This window comes from Mixophyes fleayi, chromosome 2, assembly GCF_038048845.1.
Source record: "Mixophyes fleayi isolate aMixFle1 chromosome 2, aMixFle1.hap1, whole genome shotgun sequence".
NCBI classification, from domain to species: domain Eukaryota; kingdom Metazoa; phylum Chordata; class Amphibia; order Anura; family Limnodynastidae; genus Mixophyes; species Mixophyes fleayi.
Window position 1 is genome coordinate 342840700 of NC_134403.1, and position 18688 is coordinate 342859387.

Consider the following 18688-nt stretch of genomic DNA (forward strand, 5'->3'; position numbering starts at 1 on the left):
CTACTAAAGCACTGATGCACCATCTTTTGTCTGCAGCAATATGCTGTATTTATTGATGTATTGAATAAAGGTCTGGCAACTCTTCAGGGAAACAACCTTTGATTTTTAAAAGTTAACTCTGTCCAAGTGTTACATTTTGTGATATCCGCATTCTAGAAGGCTCATGTTAACCTGTTACCTTCTTGTCTCTGTCGCACCTTAACCAGTGGGTATATTGGAATTTGCAGTAGATTAACCACCGAGCAAGACAAGCGACAGTACATTTGGCTACACATGAGCCATTCCAGTAAACTTCATGTATATATATGTGGTCAACTAATACGGATGAGGTCGGGTCATTGGTGCTCGGGCTGAGTGGAACAATCATTTTTGGCTTTTACTACGGCTTGTTAAGTAAACCGTCTTTGCCTTATAGAAGTTATCTTTGTAGCTACATTCCACCACGCTCTCGCCTCTTGAATATCTTGTGTCGTCCCACGGTCTTAAAGTGGGAAAGATGAGTGAAATGAATAATAATTGATACCCACACATATACATACAAGAGTAGTTACAGTATAGTTGGCTGGCCACATATGGGCCAATATAAGGGCGGAAGTCTACATCGATAGACCCCACAGGATTTGGTAGGGGCCTAGTGATGCAGCTGTAACCTCCCGACCCCCCGCTCTGCTCTAAGCAGAGAGGGGACCTCCTCTGAGCATGTGCAGCTAGCGTACACGCATGTACCTCTTAGAGGATGACTGATCTTTTCCTGGGGGGGTGATGTGGAGTACCCGGGGGTGCAGGGTTGTCTACCACAGGGGCCTCTAAGTGGGAGAAATGCACCTGCACTGCATGCCCCCCTCCCCTCCAGGCCCCTTAGAGGGCAGACCTTTCCAGCGTGTCCACACATTAGTGCTATAGTTGATCAAACACACATGTGTGTCCAGCATGTGACACCCATAGGCAAACTGAGGGGGGTTTCCTAGTGTCTGGAAACCCCCTCCCAGCATGGGCACTGTATGCTTGGGGTGGCTTGCCCCATGTATATGATGGGGATAGGAATTCTCTGTGTATGTGAGGATAGGAAGAGTTGGAGAGCAGCCAAGCACTGTCTAAAATTATAGCCACGCCCCCATGCATGCTGGTCACGCCCACTGGTGGCGTAGCGTGGAAAGCCCTCTCTACCAATCCTGCGTTTGCCCCTGACACCTACATTCAAATACCTACATAAAGAGACTTGTGTACCTTTAGTGTGTGTCTTTGTATGTTTTCCATCTTCATTAATAAAGGATTTAGATATACATTAAATATGTTACCGGTAACTCAGCAGCACTTAACTTCACAATTATCTATTCTTAAATGTATAATAATTACATAGTTCCTTTACATTAAGGGTGAACTTAAAATCACCTCTGTGACGCAGAACGTTATAACCATAGTTATAAAGTGCACTGCCTGGTCATTATTCCTTTGAAAATGAGTCATACAGCAATATACAGTGATGCTAAGGTAAATTATGTTCTAAAATGTCTCCAGAATTTCTCATTAGTGGTTCTTAATACAGTATTTTGAGCAGGGCTATGCCCTGGTATTTTGCACTCGACTGATCAGACATTTAGTACTTTACGATCACTGCTTGTCTTATATAAACATGGGTCAACTGTGGTAGACCACGTTAATACTGAAAAGACAGTATTATGCAATAACTGCTGAGATCTAATAAAAAAATATATAACGTATAGTAACATATAGTGGTTGCCTGCTATTCAGATGTTATTCATTTAGCTAATATATTAGTAATAAACAGCATATAAACACAACACAGCATATAGGAGCTATTGTCAGCAGCAAATTCAAATACAAAAGTACTTGACGAACGATCATTTTTAAAAAAAATAAAAAATAATACTATGGCAATATTTTATGTCCACAGTAAATCTTTTCCTAAATTGTGATTAACTGTGGGTGCATTCTGTAATGTCAGAGTCCCCTTCTTTTTAAGAACTACACATTTGCCCAATAACAATATCAATCTTTATTACATTGCTTGCTCAGTAAATCAAGTAGGACTTTGATGGATATGACTCAGAAGAGGGCAGGAAAGGAGATTTGGATTCCTAAAAGAAAATTTGTCAACTCTTGTAGAAATAACTAAAGCATGCATTTTGGCTAAGAAATGATATGTCAAAAAATAGTCATTTTACCATAAACTGGGGTACATTTTATATGTAGATATGTACAGAAACACACAGAGATACTGTGCAAAAACAGATTAGTTTAAATTAGTATTTCATTTTATATATATATATATATATATATATATATATATATATATATATATATATATATAGTGTGTATCTTTCGCATTAGTCTAAGATAGAATTAAAGAGTAAGCTTTCCAGACAATCAGATTATAAGTATGGTGTCAACTGGTAAATAGTTAACTAGTAAATATAACTTACATTTGTAATGTATTTATCTGAAAACAAGATTTTTTTCATTCTACTTAATCACTTGTTATAGTGCAACAGTAGTTGTATTGAGCTTAAAATATTTTACTCCCCGCAGGTGTGATGAACTAAAAAACAACATACTAAAGAGAAAAGGCAACATAACAAAACATATATAATTTATAGTGATGAGAAATCACTATTAAGTTTAAACGTATAGATATTGGCTGTTCAGTTTCTTTCACTTCCTTCAAAGATCAGGGTCAAACTGTGTGTCCATGTAAGTAAAGGCTCACACTGCTTCTTCCAGTGTACAGTAGTCACAAGGAGTACTCCCATCTACCTAGCTCTTCACAACAGAGGATGAAACTTGTGGAAACTGCTGTGAGCACAGATCATGTGCTTGTCATAGTTTTCTATAGATCACAATTATAGAGAAGCCATCACAGTTAATACAATGCAAATGAATGGACCATGGGCAGATGCAGATACAACTGTTAGTAACTGTACACCCCAAGATCAACAAGTAACAATTTTATCCTGTCTCCATTCCACCTTTCTATTCTTCAATATCTTCTTTCTGTTTACTAAAAGAAAAATCTACAACAGAGGAGAAATTTGCGCTTGAGATCTATAAATATAAATTCCAAAAATGAAGGAATAAATGTAAATAATTATAAAATGGAAAACTGTGCTATAACCTGAACAAAAAAAGTGATCTATAATAGTCTACAAAGTAGTCCACGTAATAGAATAAAAAATGCCAAAATCAAAAACACATTTTCTCTCGATTGAGATGTAAAAAAAATAGTTCAAATGGGGTTATAAATGTTCTTTCTTTGTGATGGTGCGATCCTCTGCGTTAGATCTCGTATAGCATGAAAAAATATAAAGAACAGAAACGTAGTCCGTTTATAATTATTAACATTTATTTCTTCACATTATATTTGTATATCACAAGTGCCAATTTCTCCTCTATTGTAGGTTTTTTTAGGTTTATATTGGGAATTTTGTGGATGACATCCCCAGATCAGAAGGTTGCACGTGATTGATTTTGCCCAGGCGGACTAGAAATGTGTTTTTGTAGTCTTATTTTTTACTGACCAGACCAGAACCCACAAGTACCTGTTTTTTGGGAACAGTAAGGATCCACGGAGTGCAGAAAGGTTGTGCCCTTTAGGGGTGTTCCTAGCGTAACAGGGAATGGCCTAATCTGTTTTTTCCATTCTTCTTTATTCAGATTTTATATTGTATATTTAGTCTCATATCAAAATACTCTCCCTCTCGTCCTCTTAGATCTACCTCTGACCTGCGTCTCATCTCTGGTAACCACCTCTCACTCCCGCCTACAAGACTTCTCCTGTGCTGCTCCCCACTTATAGAATTCCCTACCACGCCCTATCAGACTTTCCCACAGCCTTCAAATCTTTAGATGCTCTCTGAAATCACTTCTCTTTATTCGAGTTTACCTGATGCTACTCACACTAATGTACCCCCACAACTGTCCCAATATTCACTCTGAACCACACTTGCTTCTTTTGATTCAGCTGTGCCCTCTTCCACTTAGAACGTAAGCTCTCCCATGAAGAAGTTCTTCTCTACCCTTTGTTTTCATGTCTGCATTCCTTTTGTCTACCTTGTATGTCCCTGTTTTATGTATGTACTGTTTACCTTACTGTATGACACTGCAGAGCACTGTGGTACCTTACAAATTTCCGACAATAATAATCATTGATTGGAACATTATAGTCTGAGTATGGGTTTTCTTAAATTAGGATTAAAAAGAGTTGCACCAAAAATTATTTTTGCATTACCTGCTCAGGTGGATTGGCATCATTAAGAACTGGATGAAAATTGCATTGTGCAGAAGTATGTAGATGATAGACACATCAATCAGTGATGGTGAAACCTATCACTATCAGCTCAGTTCTGTGTCTCTCGGTACAACAACGTTAAAGCTCTAACATTTTGCAAAATGTCATATGAACTCCAAGTGGCTGTTCTGCAAAGCTCAACTTAAAAAACGCGTCCTGAGGCTGGCTATCATGTCTGCCAAGGCTCTGGTTGAATGAACTCTAATCTGACCCCTGAGCATCAGCTCAGTGAAGAATAACAATGCAAAATGCGTGAAGACAGCTATTTTGACATAGCTCTTCTGTAGATGGATTGATTTAATGTGTTGATGTCTCAGCTCAAAGTAGGTCTCCATGAGCTTTACTTGGATGAAACTAATATTCCGTGAAACAACTGGCACCTATATGGTAAAATTGTCATTCCTGTAAGGAAACTAATGACTGCAGGCTATAAGGAAATGAGTTTGCCCTATATAAATCAGCTCATAAAACACAGCAGGCTGTTATGTTTTTGCTGAAAGTCTACAGAATTACAGTACAGACATCCAGAGTTTCAATGTGACATTTAGCATTGCGTTTCGCTTAAAATACGACGAGAAAACGTACAAATTAGATGTAGATAAAATATGATTTCACACAAATTTAATTGTCATACCCATAGTAGTCTGCTGTGTTGGGTTATTTTTTAAAAAAAATTACAGACAGAGCTCAGAGATGTGTTTCAAAGCCTCTCTGCTCATTACATGATGTGCCATGTGACTGTGGTTGCCATGGTAGTTCAATCATCATAAATCATTAATAGCAGCCTGAAGAAAAAAAACAAGGCAAAAGGTAAATACCAACATTCTTCTTATAGGATGCCACAGTGATTTATGTTTAAAAAACACACACCTGATTTTCTTATGAGATTGCTGCTTTAATTAATGTTATGTTTATGCCAATTATTATTATTATTATTATCGTAGATCTGTAAGGCACCACAGTGCTCCTCAGTGCCGTACAGTAGGGAAACCAGGTTATATATAAAACAAGGACAGACAAGGCAGAAACAATAAATGCAGACATAAAAACAAAGGCTATGGAGGACCCTGCTCATTAGAGAGCTTACATTCTAAGTGGAGGAGGGCACAGCTGAAACAAGAGGGGCGCGTTTGGCTGAGAGTGAAAATTGGGTCGGTTGTATGTCCTTGCTATTTTTAGTCTATTGTGACAGTTTTTCTGGAAGATGAATAAAAATATATTTAAAAAATAATATTTGTGTATCTTAATGATAGAAAAGTTAAACAATTATTCTAAAAAAATGTTAGCTATAGGTTGACATGGAATCAGTCTAGCTTATGAATGTGATGATACTGATTGTTTTAATTCTCTACACAGTGTTGAAAACTAACTGACTAATCATGAAAAATGTAACGCAAAAGAAGGTGAGATTAAGGAATTATATATGTGCATTAATAATAACTGAAACAACTACAACTGTTACAATAAAGTTATCTTAGAAATGACAGTGGTTTTGCAGGTTTTTGGTTGTGAAGCTTATCCTAATTTATTTATTCTTTTTTTTACCATTCTTTTTTCATTTTTTATGTGTGTTGGGGTCAACAGTAAAGCATAGTCTAGAAATATATAATCATAGCAGCCTGACAATGGTTCTATAAGTCACAAGCAGATTGGAATTACATGTTCCTTCCTTTGCTGGTGATATTTAATCTTGTAGCCTGCTGATAATTCTGCTCTACCACAGCTCTTGTTCAATGTTACTAATGTCAGATGTCATGATCCCGGGGTCATTCCTCTATGTGTGGTATGGTAACAGAATGCTTAATCACGTATTACTATATCTGGATTTTCCACAATAAATTCTGGAACATGCTTCTCAATAAGAATTCTTCTGTTCCACATACTGATTCACGCGTGGCTGGAGATCACAGATAGATAGGATATATTTTTATTAGCAGTTAGTAAAATCTGTTTGCTTTCTAATAAAAAACATAGCCATAAAAATCATTTTGATATGCTTTAATCAGTGGCGTAACACTTCATCGCCAAGTCACATAGCAAAATTGTGGGAGGGCATGGCGGTTCATAAGCTTCCTTGGCCATTGCTCTTCTGAGACTGCGCAAGAGACGGTACATTTGCAGTGAAGCCCACTCAGTTCTGGACCAGCATCACTGCCCCTTCACCTCCCTGTCTCATAGCCGGCGCATACCCTGCAATACACAGTAAAATGTATATATCCTATCCAGGATTGACAGAATGCACGTTTGCAATCAGGAAATATTTTCTACCACCTCATCCGAAAATATCCTCCCAAACTATAGATGAAAATTATCTTAGAAATGTTTTAATTGCATGTTCTGCATTCGCCAAGTAAGGCTGGATTAAAGAATAGGGGCCTGATTCATTAAAGATCTGAACTTAAGAAACTTCTTATTTCAGTCTCCTGGACAAAACCATGTCACAGTGCAAGGGGTGCAAATTAGTATTCTGTTTTGCACATAAGTTAAATACTGCCTGTTTTTTCATGTAGCACACAAATATCAACTTTAAAATTCAGTGTACAAATAAGCTCTCAAGTATTTGTGTGCTACATGAAAAAACAGTCAGTATTTAAGTTATGTGCAAAACAGAATACTAATTTGCACCCCTTGCATTGTAACATGGTTTTGTCCAGGAGACTGAAATAAGAAGTTTCTCAAGTTAAGATCCTTATTGAATCAGGCCCTAGGTCATTAACTCTTGACAGAGCATAGTAACGTGTATTTATACTTAGTATTTGTTTTATTTTACATACTCTAGCACTACACACAGAATTATTCAGCATAGCTTCCATGCACAAGAGCTTACAATATATCTTCTGTGCGTGGGATAGCCAAATCTAAGAAGACACTTCAGGAATGTCAATATAATTGTTATAGTTGATAAGCAAACCACTCAGATATCCTGTTCAGCTGTATCCTCTTCCATCCTCCATTTTTCCCACTCTAGATTCGTGCCCTCAGATCCCATTACCTTGGCTCACCTCTATGTGCCAACTGTGTGTCTGCACAATTCCCTTTAGATTGTAAGCTCTGGTGCGTAGGGCCCTCTTTCCTCCTGTTCTCATTACCTACAACATTTGCTCACTGCCCATTGAATCCACTGCTCCATTGTCTTTGCACCTCTTTCAGTGTTTCTAAACCTGTTAGCTGCGCCCACGCTAATGGGCACAGGTTTCAGCCTGCGCTGAATATTCCCCTTGCACCCCAGTAGCTGTGTTGAGAGTTGTAGTGTTATTTGTTTACTGTATTGTACTGTTATACCATGTACTGCCCTGTTGCTTTCCCTCTGTACAGAGCTGTGGATCTCATGTGGTGCCTCATAAAGATTAATATAATAATAATATTAATATCCTGATCGTACTGACCCATACAGACAGCAAGTGCCTGATCTCTCCTGCCACATAGGGGATATTCTATAAAAGTGCTGGAAACTTTCTTAAAATGTATTTCTTGGAACAAAAATACACATCCTATTCTGTTAAATAATCTTTATGATGTAAAAATATATATTTTTTGTCCTTTCTATACAGTAGAAAGTCCATTGTTCATTAATCTCTTAGAAAAACAGATATTATATATTCCGCTTTTTACTTACTAGCATAACAAAAGGTGAAAGTGGTGGAAAGTATTTTGATATAACAGTGTTCGAAGTGGAAATTTAGAAGTGGCGGTATAACCTTTTAGAAGTGGCGGTATAATATTTTAGAAGTGGAGGTATAATATTTTAGAAGTGGAGGTATAACCTTTTAGAAGTGGCCGTATAACCTTTTAGAAGTGGCGGTATAATATTTTAGAAGTGGCCGTATAACATTTTAGAAGTGGCGGTATAATATTTTAGAAGTGGCGGTATAATATTTTAGAACTGGCGGTATAACATTTTAGAAGTGGCGGTATAACATTTTAGAAGTGGCAGTATAACATTTTCGAAGTGGCGGTATAACATTTTCGAAGTGGCGGTATAATATTTTAGAAGTGGCGGTATAATATTTTAGAAGTGGAGGTATAACATTTTAGAAGTGACGGTATAACATTTTAGAAGTGGCGGTATAATATTTTAGAAGTGGCGGTATAACATTTTAGAAGTGGAGGTATAACATTTTAGAAGTGACGGTATAACCTTTTAGAAGTGGCCGTATAACATTTTAGAAGTGGCCGTATAACATTTTAGAAGTGGCCGTATAACATTTTAGAAGTGGCAGTATGGAGAAAGTAGGTGAATGGAATGTGACAGTTTTCCAAGGCAAGCAGTAGGAGCGGTGGCGGTATGGTGTACCAATGTATAGCGGTCCACTTCAACCACTGGATATAATGTTATAGAACATAAACAGACATAACTACATCTGTGTATTTTCATTTAATATTTCTTCTATATCCACCTTTTTACATGTCTGCATGAAATTAGCCACCTTTTGTGAAGTATTAATGGGGAAGTCATCAGCCCATGGTACTGGCAGGAGCACGCTAACTGCGGGACCTACTTATCAATGCGCAAAAAGTTTTCTTGCTTGTGAATACAGGTGTTCACTTCTCCCAATTTACTTATGGTGCTAGCGGCATCTCTCAGCCTATTTACCCAGTATCACAGAAGTGTACCACCACAATGCATTGTCTGCAGATGCCATCTCAGGACGCCATTCATCAAGGGTAAGCACTGGAAAAAAATATTGATTGAATTATTTTGTTGTGTGGAACTCTTTAAAATGAATAGGGCTATTGCTAGTACTTATGATCGGAGGGTGATGGTTAATATTATATCATTTATGTATTTATCACTATATTTATATGTATAAAAGCTTTTTTATTTTTTCATTTTTGACTTATCACTCTGGATAGCTTTTGCTTTGGCAACTGGATATCCCCCAGCAGTCACCAAGATGAAATATTGTGAAATAGTGAGGAAAAGCATATGTGTAATAAAAATTGTACAATACAATTAGGCTTTTATACAGGTTGAACTATTCATTTTAGATGTTAGAAAATTGCATGACAGCAAATTTGAGCTTTATTTCCAATATAATGTAAATGCATATAAATTATATAGAATGCTGCAATTTGAAGTTTTGTTACACAAAATTCATGATGCAATCAAAGCAAATTATTGAAAAATAAGTTTTAACCAATTTAGAGAAACGTGTAGCACAAGAGAAATTATTTTCTTCCATCTGGAATGAAGGACCCAAGATCACATGTGACTTTCTATCTATTTTCTCGCTTTATTTTCCATTTTCAATACCTGGTCGATTTAGTCACTTCTCATATGTTAGATCACACATTCAGATACCTCACACGCAGTTTTAATTAGAAACCTAAATCTCATAGGGTGGTGGGAGCAATGTGTTACCACCTTTCACCAAGTGGTAACGGAGCTTCGCATTCAGCAAGTATCGTGGGGTATACATGGGGATATGATTCAGGATACGTTGTCCAGAAACATGCAAGTCTGCATAGGAACATATGTGTGCGCTTACTTCCTGTTCATACACAGAGCGATATCACGTATGATACAGTACACAAACCGGTGTACATCCCTTTATAAATAAGCTCATTTGTGTTTATCGTTTTATATACAGTAGTTATGTTTGTGTCACTTTGGGTTACTTTGTGTGACTTTGGGTCCATATATTTGTCACTGTGCGTGTTTCTATTCTTACAAGTAGCTCAGTAAGTTCAGAGGATCTTCTTTACTTTTATTATAAATCTATTGTCTTTTCCAAGAAAAGCCTATAAATCTCTTCTATGAAAATCAAAATGTTTTATATATATATATATATATATATATATATATATATATATATATATATATATATATATATATATATTTATATATATATATATATATATATATATATATATATATATATATATTATATATTGTAAAAAAAACAATATAGACATCCATAATATGAATACAAGACAGAAAAGCATCTGTTACATGTTACACATTACATTTTAAAAACAGAATATTGAAATTAATTATTCAGGTTGACAAAACTATGTATTATTAGGAATGTTGGCTTGGAAGTGAATTATTTGCAGCCCCCAATGTCAGCATTTCTTGTAACTTTTCCTCCCCAATCTCTCAGGAACTAAAATGACAGAATAACTTGCCTATCGGAGGCACGAGTTGCTGATATATAATTCAGGGGAAAAATAGTTATAGGGAAATAGCATTTATTCATCCTAAAGGCTATTTATCGGGAAACACACAAACATATTCATTCCTATGACCCTTTGTTCATCAAAATCCCCAAGGTAAAAGCCACTTCAACGAGTAAAGGAGCTGTAATGCATGTTGTAATGCTAATGTCAATGCCGTCTTACTTCAATAGTTAGTTTACTGTAAATTCCAATGTAAAAACAGTAGCAGTAGCCTTAAGGGAAAAAATATATTTCTTTAGAAGAGAAACTACAATGGAATTACTGTTTTGACCTTCATAGTTCCAGGCTTAGGTCGTGTGTGTGTGTGTGTGGGGGGTGGGGGTCATGTTATGAGTATATGAGTATATAGCACTAGGAGAGCAATAGCTATTTTGGGCTAATCTTGAGTCTACAAATGAAGACCAGCGTCTGAGCACATCCATAAGTGTACTCAGATGTGCTCAATCATTGTGTATAGACCCCATGTGACTGATTAGAAGGTCTCACTAGCCTGTAGATTCGGTCATATAACAGATGTTCTCACCTGAGTTCAGCATTTTCAGTACCAAAAATATGGCTATCCTATGACTATCCTATGACTATGACCATCCTATGACTATGACCATCCTATGACCATCCTATGACTATGACCATCCTATGACTATCCTATGACTATGACCATCCTATGACTATGACCATCCTATAACTATGACCTTCCTATGACCATCCTATAACTATCCTATGACTATGACCATCCTATGACTATAACCTTCCTATGACTATGACCATCCTATGACTATGACCTTCCTATGCCTATCATATGACTATGACCATCCTATGACTATCCTAAGACTATGACCTTCCTATGACTATCCTATGACTATGACCTTCCTATGACTATCCTATGACTATGACTATCCTATGACTATGACCTTCCTATGACTATCCTATGACTATGACCATCCTATGACTATAACTATCCTATGACTATGATCATCCTATGACTATCCTATGACTATGACCTTCCTATGACTATGACCATCCTATGACTATCCTATGATTATGACCATCCTATGACTATCCTATGACTATGACCATCCTATGACTATGACCATCATATGACTATCCTATGACTATGACCATCCTATGACTATCCTATGACTATGACCATCCTATGACTATCCTATGACTATGACCATCCTATGACTATCCTTTGACTATGACCATCATATGACTATCCTATGACTATGACCATCCTATGACTATCCTATGACTATGACCATCCTATGACTATGACCTTCCTATGACTATCCTATGACTATGACTATCCTATGACTATGACCTTCCTATGACTATGACTATCCTATGACTATGACCATCCTATGACTATGACTATCCTATGACTATAACTATCCTATGACTATGATCATCCTATGACTAACCTATGACTATGACCTTCCTATGACTATGACCATCCTATGACTATCCTATGACTATGACCATCCTATGACTATCCTATGACTATGACCATCCTATGACTATGACCATCATATGACTATCCTATGACTATGACCATCCTATGACTATCCTATGACTATGATCATCCTATGACTATGACCATCCTATGACTATCCTATGACTATGACCATCCTATGACTATGACATCCTATGACTATCCTATGACTATGACCATCCTATGACTATCCTATGACTATGACCATCCTATGACTATGACCTTCCTATGACTATCCTATGACTATGACTATCCTATGACTATGACCTTCCTATGCCTATGACCTTCCTATGACTATGACTATCCTATGACTATGACCATCCTATGACTATCCTATGACTATGACCATCCTATGACTATCCTATCTACCGGACCATCATGGGTTGTATCGTCAACGTTCTATCCTGTAATAGCCTTTGGGTGGTGTTGTATTAAGAGACACATATTTACCTCCCTTCCCATTAGGTCCATAAGTTGACAAACCTTCATTTGTGTCCAACAGGTGGTGATATAAAGTCAATCCATTCATACAATATGTATTTATCAAGGGAGATTTAAGGCTGGATTCTTCAAGGAACATAAAGTGATGCAATTTGTGTTTTTTAAAATCAGATGGAAATTGCACACAGGTACGCCCATATTCAAGTACAAGAGGATCTCAAGAAAGGTTCCCATTTGAACATGGGTATAAATATGCTCTGGCTATACGGTACTTGCCGTATGCAGACAGACAGGACATGCAGCATGATGTACACAATGCATATGTGCAATATAAAATAATATCAGAAAACATGAGGAAAAATTACTTCTTAATATTATAACCATTAATAAAACATTTTGTTTAAAACAATATCTTTTTTGTTTAACATGAAATACATAGATCAGGATGCTATTAATACTGCAGCCTGTACATAGAAACACTAACACCTGCCCTGCAGTTGGTGCAAGTGATGTGGCTAAATATCACGTGTCTCAGAGCTTGAATCAGACGAATGGATGTGCGCTAGACCTCGACAATCCCCTACTGTACACTACCTACGTGCATACAGTACTTCCCATCCCCCGTCTCGCCCTTCAAATCGTAAGCAGTCAGAATTTTCATTTGCGTTTGAACGTCAATTGCATGCACTCGCGCTCACCGGCATAAAGTCTGTTTCTGAGCATGTGCAGAGCATTTTCATGCGAAACACAGAGCACAGCGGGGCTTACGTACAGAGCGGAATCAGGCCCTAAGTCTACATACACAGATTTGTCAAATGTATGGAAAGAAGCGTCATCGTTGTGACTAACTTCACAAAATACAGGAGGAGAATACAGGAGCACACTAAAAACATATAATAGTCACAATGATTAACATTTGTTTATTAGACTCTGGAATATTGCTATATAATATATAAAATAAACATAAGGTTCATAGTGGTCAAATTGTGAATGTCATTTTACTGCTTCAAGGTAAGGCTTCCCTCTTAGGAGTGAGGAACTTCTCTAACAGTGCAGACACAGAGTGACTGACCAGTTAGTAGACTTGCTTTGCAGAACTGTATGTATTGTTATGGGGCAGGGCCAATGATATCACATGACTGCAGTGTCAGCAGCAGATTCCTTCAGGACACTGTTCTAAAGATGTGGGCAGAGATTGGGAGCATTCTGACATGGAACAGGGAGGTTATTCTTTACTTTTTAACAGAGCTGCAAAGGAGAGTCAGGATTACACCGAACCATGAATTTTACTCTCAATGTTTATACTGGAATTTTTTAATTTTGGGGTTTAGCGGTCATTTAATACTTGCTCTGTAACTATGCATTGAATAGATTGTCTATTTCTGTATAAACGGGTATATAAAAAAACAACAATGACCGTGGATAAAAAGTAGAGATACTCGGGCTCGGTTTTCTGAAAACCAAACCCACCCAAACTTATGGGGATCCGAGTAGGCTTGCAAGCCGGGCTCGGTACTTTCGCGCGTCCTCAGATCTGAATCCTTAAATACTTCCCTCCCTAAGAGATCCAGCGCCATTGCTCACACAGAAACAGGGGTAGGCGTGTTCTTGTCACTCTCCAGTCTCCAGTGACAGTGCTCAGTTGCATTGCTCATACAGAAACAGGAGGGGTAGCAGTGTTCTTGTCACTTAACAAAAAAAAAAATAGGGATCCAAAACCAAAATCAAAACACTCGAGGGCGGTTCTACCAAAACCAAAACCAAACCACGAAGGTAATCCAGATCCAAAACCAAAACCGAAACACGTGGTCATTGAACATCTCTCGTACAAATCACACAAGCACTGATATCTCCCTGTCACTACCCTCCAACAAGCTTAACAGGTAGAGGTCACTGTTGTTTTCTAAACTATAAAAAAATCTTGTGACTCAGTTTGTTCCAGGTGTGGGCTGGCAGATTTCAGCCCGGGGGGTCGCACAGGCGGCCGCATCACATGACATGCGATGCGGCCGCGTCATGCCGCATCGCGTGTCATGTGATGCAGCCGCCTGTGCGCTGACGCGGCCGCATCCCGTGGCATCCCGCATCCCTGTTAGGGCCGGCCTTCCTGTGGCATCCCGCATCCCTGTTAGGGCCGGCCTTCCTCTGGCATCCCACATCCCTTCCGGCCGGCCCTAACAGCGGTGAGACTGAGCGGCCCGGGGGACCGATGCCCCCCTGCTTCCCGGCCCAGTCCGCCCCTGGTTAATTGATACTGTACAAGGCCAGAGATAACTGGGGTAAAAGAGAGAAAACAATTTGTAAATATGTACAAAGTAAGCATTTTTGGTATAAATGGCAAGCAATAAGTAGATTTTTTGTGTAGTTGAACAATTTTGGGTCGATCATACACGGATGTCAACCTAGCATCTTTTTTTCTGTTTGTTTAATATATAAAGCCCGCCAAATATCATTTAAATATAATGATTTTCAGATACTGTGCTATTTCTCTTGGAGTTTTACTATTCAGTTAGAAAATATTCCGCACAGATCCAATTTATCTGGCTTACTATCACGGCAAGAAAACTTTTCCTTCTGTTTGCTCCTAAATAGACACAATTCTTAAACAATAGAACAGATACAAATAATGTATTATGAAAACTGGAAAAACAAATTAAAATGTAAAACTTTTTGTGAGTCGCATGTACAGATTTGTTTGGTGAACATCGCCCACAGCGAGAAAGGGTCAAGCAGATGTTTCACGTATCGCAGTGTAAGATAAAGAGATGTGTGAGGTTACCAAGCAACCCATTCCAACTATTAACTTTCTGTCCATTCACAAAGGATGCCAGCAATGGTGTTACAATGCCCCTTTTCACTTCGCAGATCAATGCAGGAAAAAAATGCAATTAGTAAAATAACAAATTACCAGCATAGTTCTGTTTATTCTGCTTACGGTAAACGATGCATTATGCTAAAGACAACCTAACTTCAATCTGTTTTTTCTCAGTAATACTTAGTAGAGGCAATATACACCGATCAGCCACAACATTAAAGCCAGTGACAAGTGAAGTGAATAACATTGATTATCTTGTTACTATGGCACCCCTTTTAGGGGGTGGGAAATATTAGACAGCAAGTGAATAGTCAGTTCTTGAGGTTGATGTGTTGGAAGCAGGAAAAATGGGCAAGCGTAAGAATCTGAGCGACAAGAGCCAAATTGTGATGGCTAGATGACTGTCTCACAGTATCTCCAAAACTGCAGGTCTTGGTAGGGTGTTCCCAGTATGCAGTGGGTTAGTACTTACCAAAATTGGTCCAAGGAAGCAGAACCGGTGAACCGGTGACAGGGTCATGGGTGCTCATTGAGGCACGTGGGGAGCGAAGGCTAGCCCATCTGGTCCAATCCCACGGAAAAGCTACTGCAGCACAAATTGCTGAAAAAGTTAATGCTGACTATGATAGAAAGGTGACAGAACACACAGTGCATCCTGGTTTGATGCATATGGGGCTACATATCCGTAGACCGATCACAGTGTACAAGCTGACCCCTGTCCAGCCCCGAAAGTGCCTACCAGGAAGCCTGGTCTGATGAATCTGGTTTTATTTATACCAAGTGGACAGCCTGGTGCGTGTGCGCTGGTTACTTGTTGAAGAGATGACACCAGGATGCATTATGAGAAGACAGTCAGCTGGCGGAGGCAGTGTGATGCTCTGGGCAATGTTCTGTTGCGAGACCCTGGGTCCTGGCATTTATGTGGATGTTACTTTGATACCAACCACCTAACTAAACATTTTTGCAGACCAAGTACACCCTTCATGGCAATGGTATTCCCTGATGGCAGTGGCCTCTTTCAGCAGGATAATGTGCCCCTTTTTCTTTCAAAAACAAAGACATTTCTTAGTGTTTTCAAACTTTGAACTTTTGCATGCATTTGTGTTCATTTTATATAGTCTCTTATTTGCTCTCCTATTTTTATTATTCCTTTCTAAAAGACATCAGAAATATTGTATTAAACATAACAAGAAAGACAAGGGGGGAACCTACCACTTTAATTACACAGTACAAGTTATCTAAAAAAAAATTAATGAAATGAACAATACATGCATTAATGTGCATAGTACATTTGTACGTGTGACAAATACCTGCCTTGTTTTAATATTTCCTTGTTAAACTTATGACCATAATCAATACTAATTGAAAAAAAAAAAAAATCTTATGGCACTTACCAACAAAACTCATTTTTAATATTTTGATGTAGGATTATAAAGTACAGCAACAAAAGAAATAGCTGCTAGGCGAAGTGTTAATGCAAATTAAACCGCCTGCTTGTAGAAGTGTTAAAAACCCTTTCTCATGTATTGATGCTAAATTTGATGCATTTCCTCATAAAATGTATTGATATTTTGTAGCCTTCAGTAAAAACAATGTCTAACCTCCCTGGCCTTTCTGCAGTCGTCTAATTTGAATATAACAGTGCTATTTGTTTTAGTGGGTAACTGCATGCGTTCAACGTTGACCTGACTATTACAGACTTTATACTGCAGACAGCTGTTGCAGCTTATTCAAGACCACTATGTACAATTTATTTTATGGTACTGGCTTAAAATGGTGTGAAAATTAATATGTATTTAAAGATCCTTTATTGCAGTGTTCTGCCATAGTTGCACAAAATAAAAATATAACTTGCACTTGAATAAACACATAATTGAAACGTGAACTTAGTTATGTAATTCTGTACTTGGGCGAGACAGTCTGTGAATTGGAATTGTAACTATATTCTCTAATCAACCGCCTGATTTATATACACATAGGTACTGAGAGAGGATGGGGGGGCAGGTACAAAATACAGGGGTCCAGTCCTGCTTATCAGGGGAGGGCTGCCAAATTTTAGCCCGGGTGGCAGGACTTGATTCAGCAGTCTATTAGGAACATTTTAAATGAGAAAAAATGCAGGTGGCCCAGTGACCCAGCCCAAGGTAGCCCACTATGGGACAGGCCCTGGGGGCACTTGCCCCCTCCTCCCCCAGCCCAGCCTGCCCCTGCTGACTATGTAGTGGGAGGAGTCGCCAACCTGGTATGGCCCCACCCCCTCAGAGACTATAAACAGGCCCCCAAGAAGTTGCTGGGCCTAAAAATGTCTCTTGGCAGCCCTGTATAAGGGGTTTCCTTGTCATTTACATTGCCTTCAATTCTTCTTGTTATTTATATATTCAAGACATAGAAGTAAGGGAACATCAGGCATACAGTGTGCCTGGTTGGTATAGAAGGTGTCTCATTGTAAGTGTAGGTGAAAAGTAGTTCTGCAGACACCCACATTTAGATATTTTGTCACTTTCCTAACCCAACATACAGCAAGGATTGGCCAGGACACCAAGCTCCTCCCTTCAGAAGAAGCATCATTTTTCCTTTAGCATGCTCAGTCATACTGTTACTCATATATACAGGTACAGTCACAGGAATGTAGGTTTTTTATGTCACACAATGGCATAGGGCTGCAGTTCGTGAAGGATCCTTAAAGCAATCTAATATGACCTAGACATTCTTGCACATGGCTTTGTTGTGTGACTTTACATCTTTAAAAGTACAGAATTGAATGTATAATATAAGACTGGTAGGAATCAGTAGAGAGCTGGCTTAATCATTTTCTTAACTTCTTTTGCTTTTTTTTTTTGCCAGCCACGATTATTTCCTGTAAAAACTATTCATAAGGTGAATTGTAAACAATGCGCCAAGGTCACTTGGGAAGATAAACATTAATTCAGTGACTATGAATGTACAAAATCCCTAGGCAGCGCAACTAACTATATGGCCATTGAAATTGTTGGCACTACAGAGTAAAGTAGATGTGGGCCACTGACACTACCTACAGGTACAGTAATATTCATCATCATCATTTATTTATATAGCGTCACTAATTCCGCAGCGCTGTACAGAGAACTCATTCACATCAGTCCCTGCCCTACTGGAGCTTACAGTCTAAATTCCCTAATATAGACACACACTCACACACAGACAGGGAGACAAACAGAGAGGGAGAGACTAGGGTCAATTTTGATAGCAGCCAATTAACCTACTAGTATGTTTTTGGAGTGTGGGAGGAAACCGGAGCACCCGGAGGAAACCCATGCAAACACAGGGAGAACATACAAATTCCACACAGATAAGACCATGGTCGGGAATCGAACTCATGAACCCAGTGGGTTAAGGGGGCCTCCATTCCCCTGTGAGACCCCCCCTGTGAGCCTCCCCCCCCCGTGTGAGGCGCCCTCCCCCCAATTGCTTACCT

General features: G+C 38.5%; 1 protein-coding gene and 1 long non-coding RNA gene across 4 annotated transcripts in view; both read right to left on the reverse strand.

Moving 5' to 3' along the window:
• CADM2 (cell adhesion molecule 2) overlaps positions 1-18688 on the reverse strand; it is a 1139602-nt gene that overhangs the window by 768117 nt on the left and 352797 nt on the right. The gene's annotated exons all lie outside the window — the stretch shown is intronic.
• Positions 6292-8975, reverse strand: LOC142139454 (uncharacterized). Its single transcript, XR_012688204.1, has 2 exons — positions 8901-8975; positions 6292-6496 (listed from the first exon to the last, which is right to left on the reverse strand). It is a non-coding gene; the product is annotated as an uncharacterized LOC142139454 (long non-coding RNA).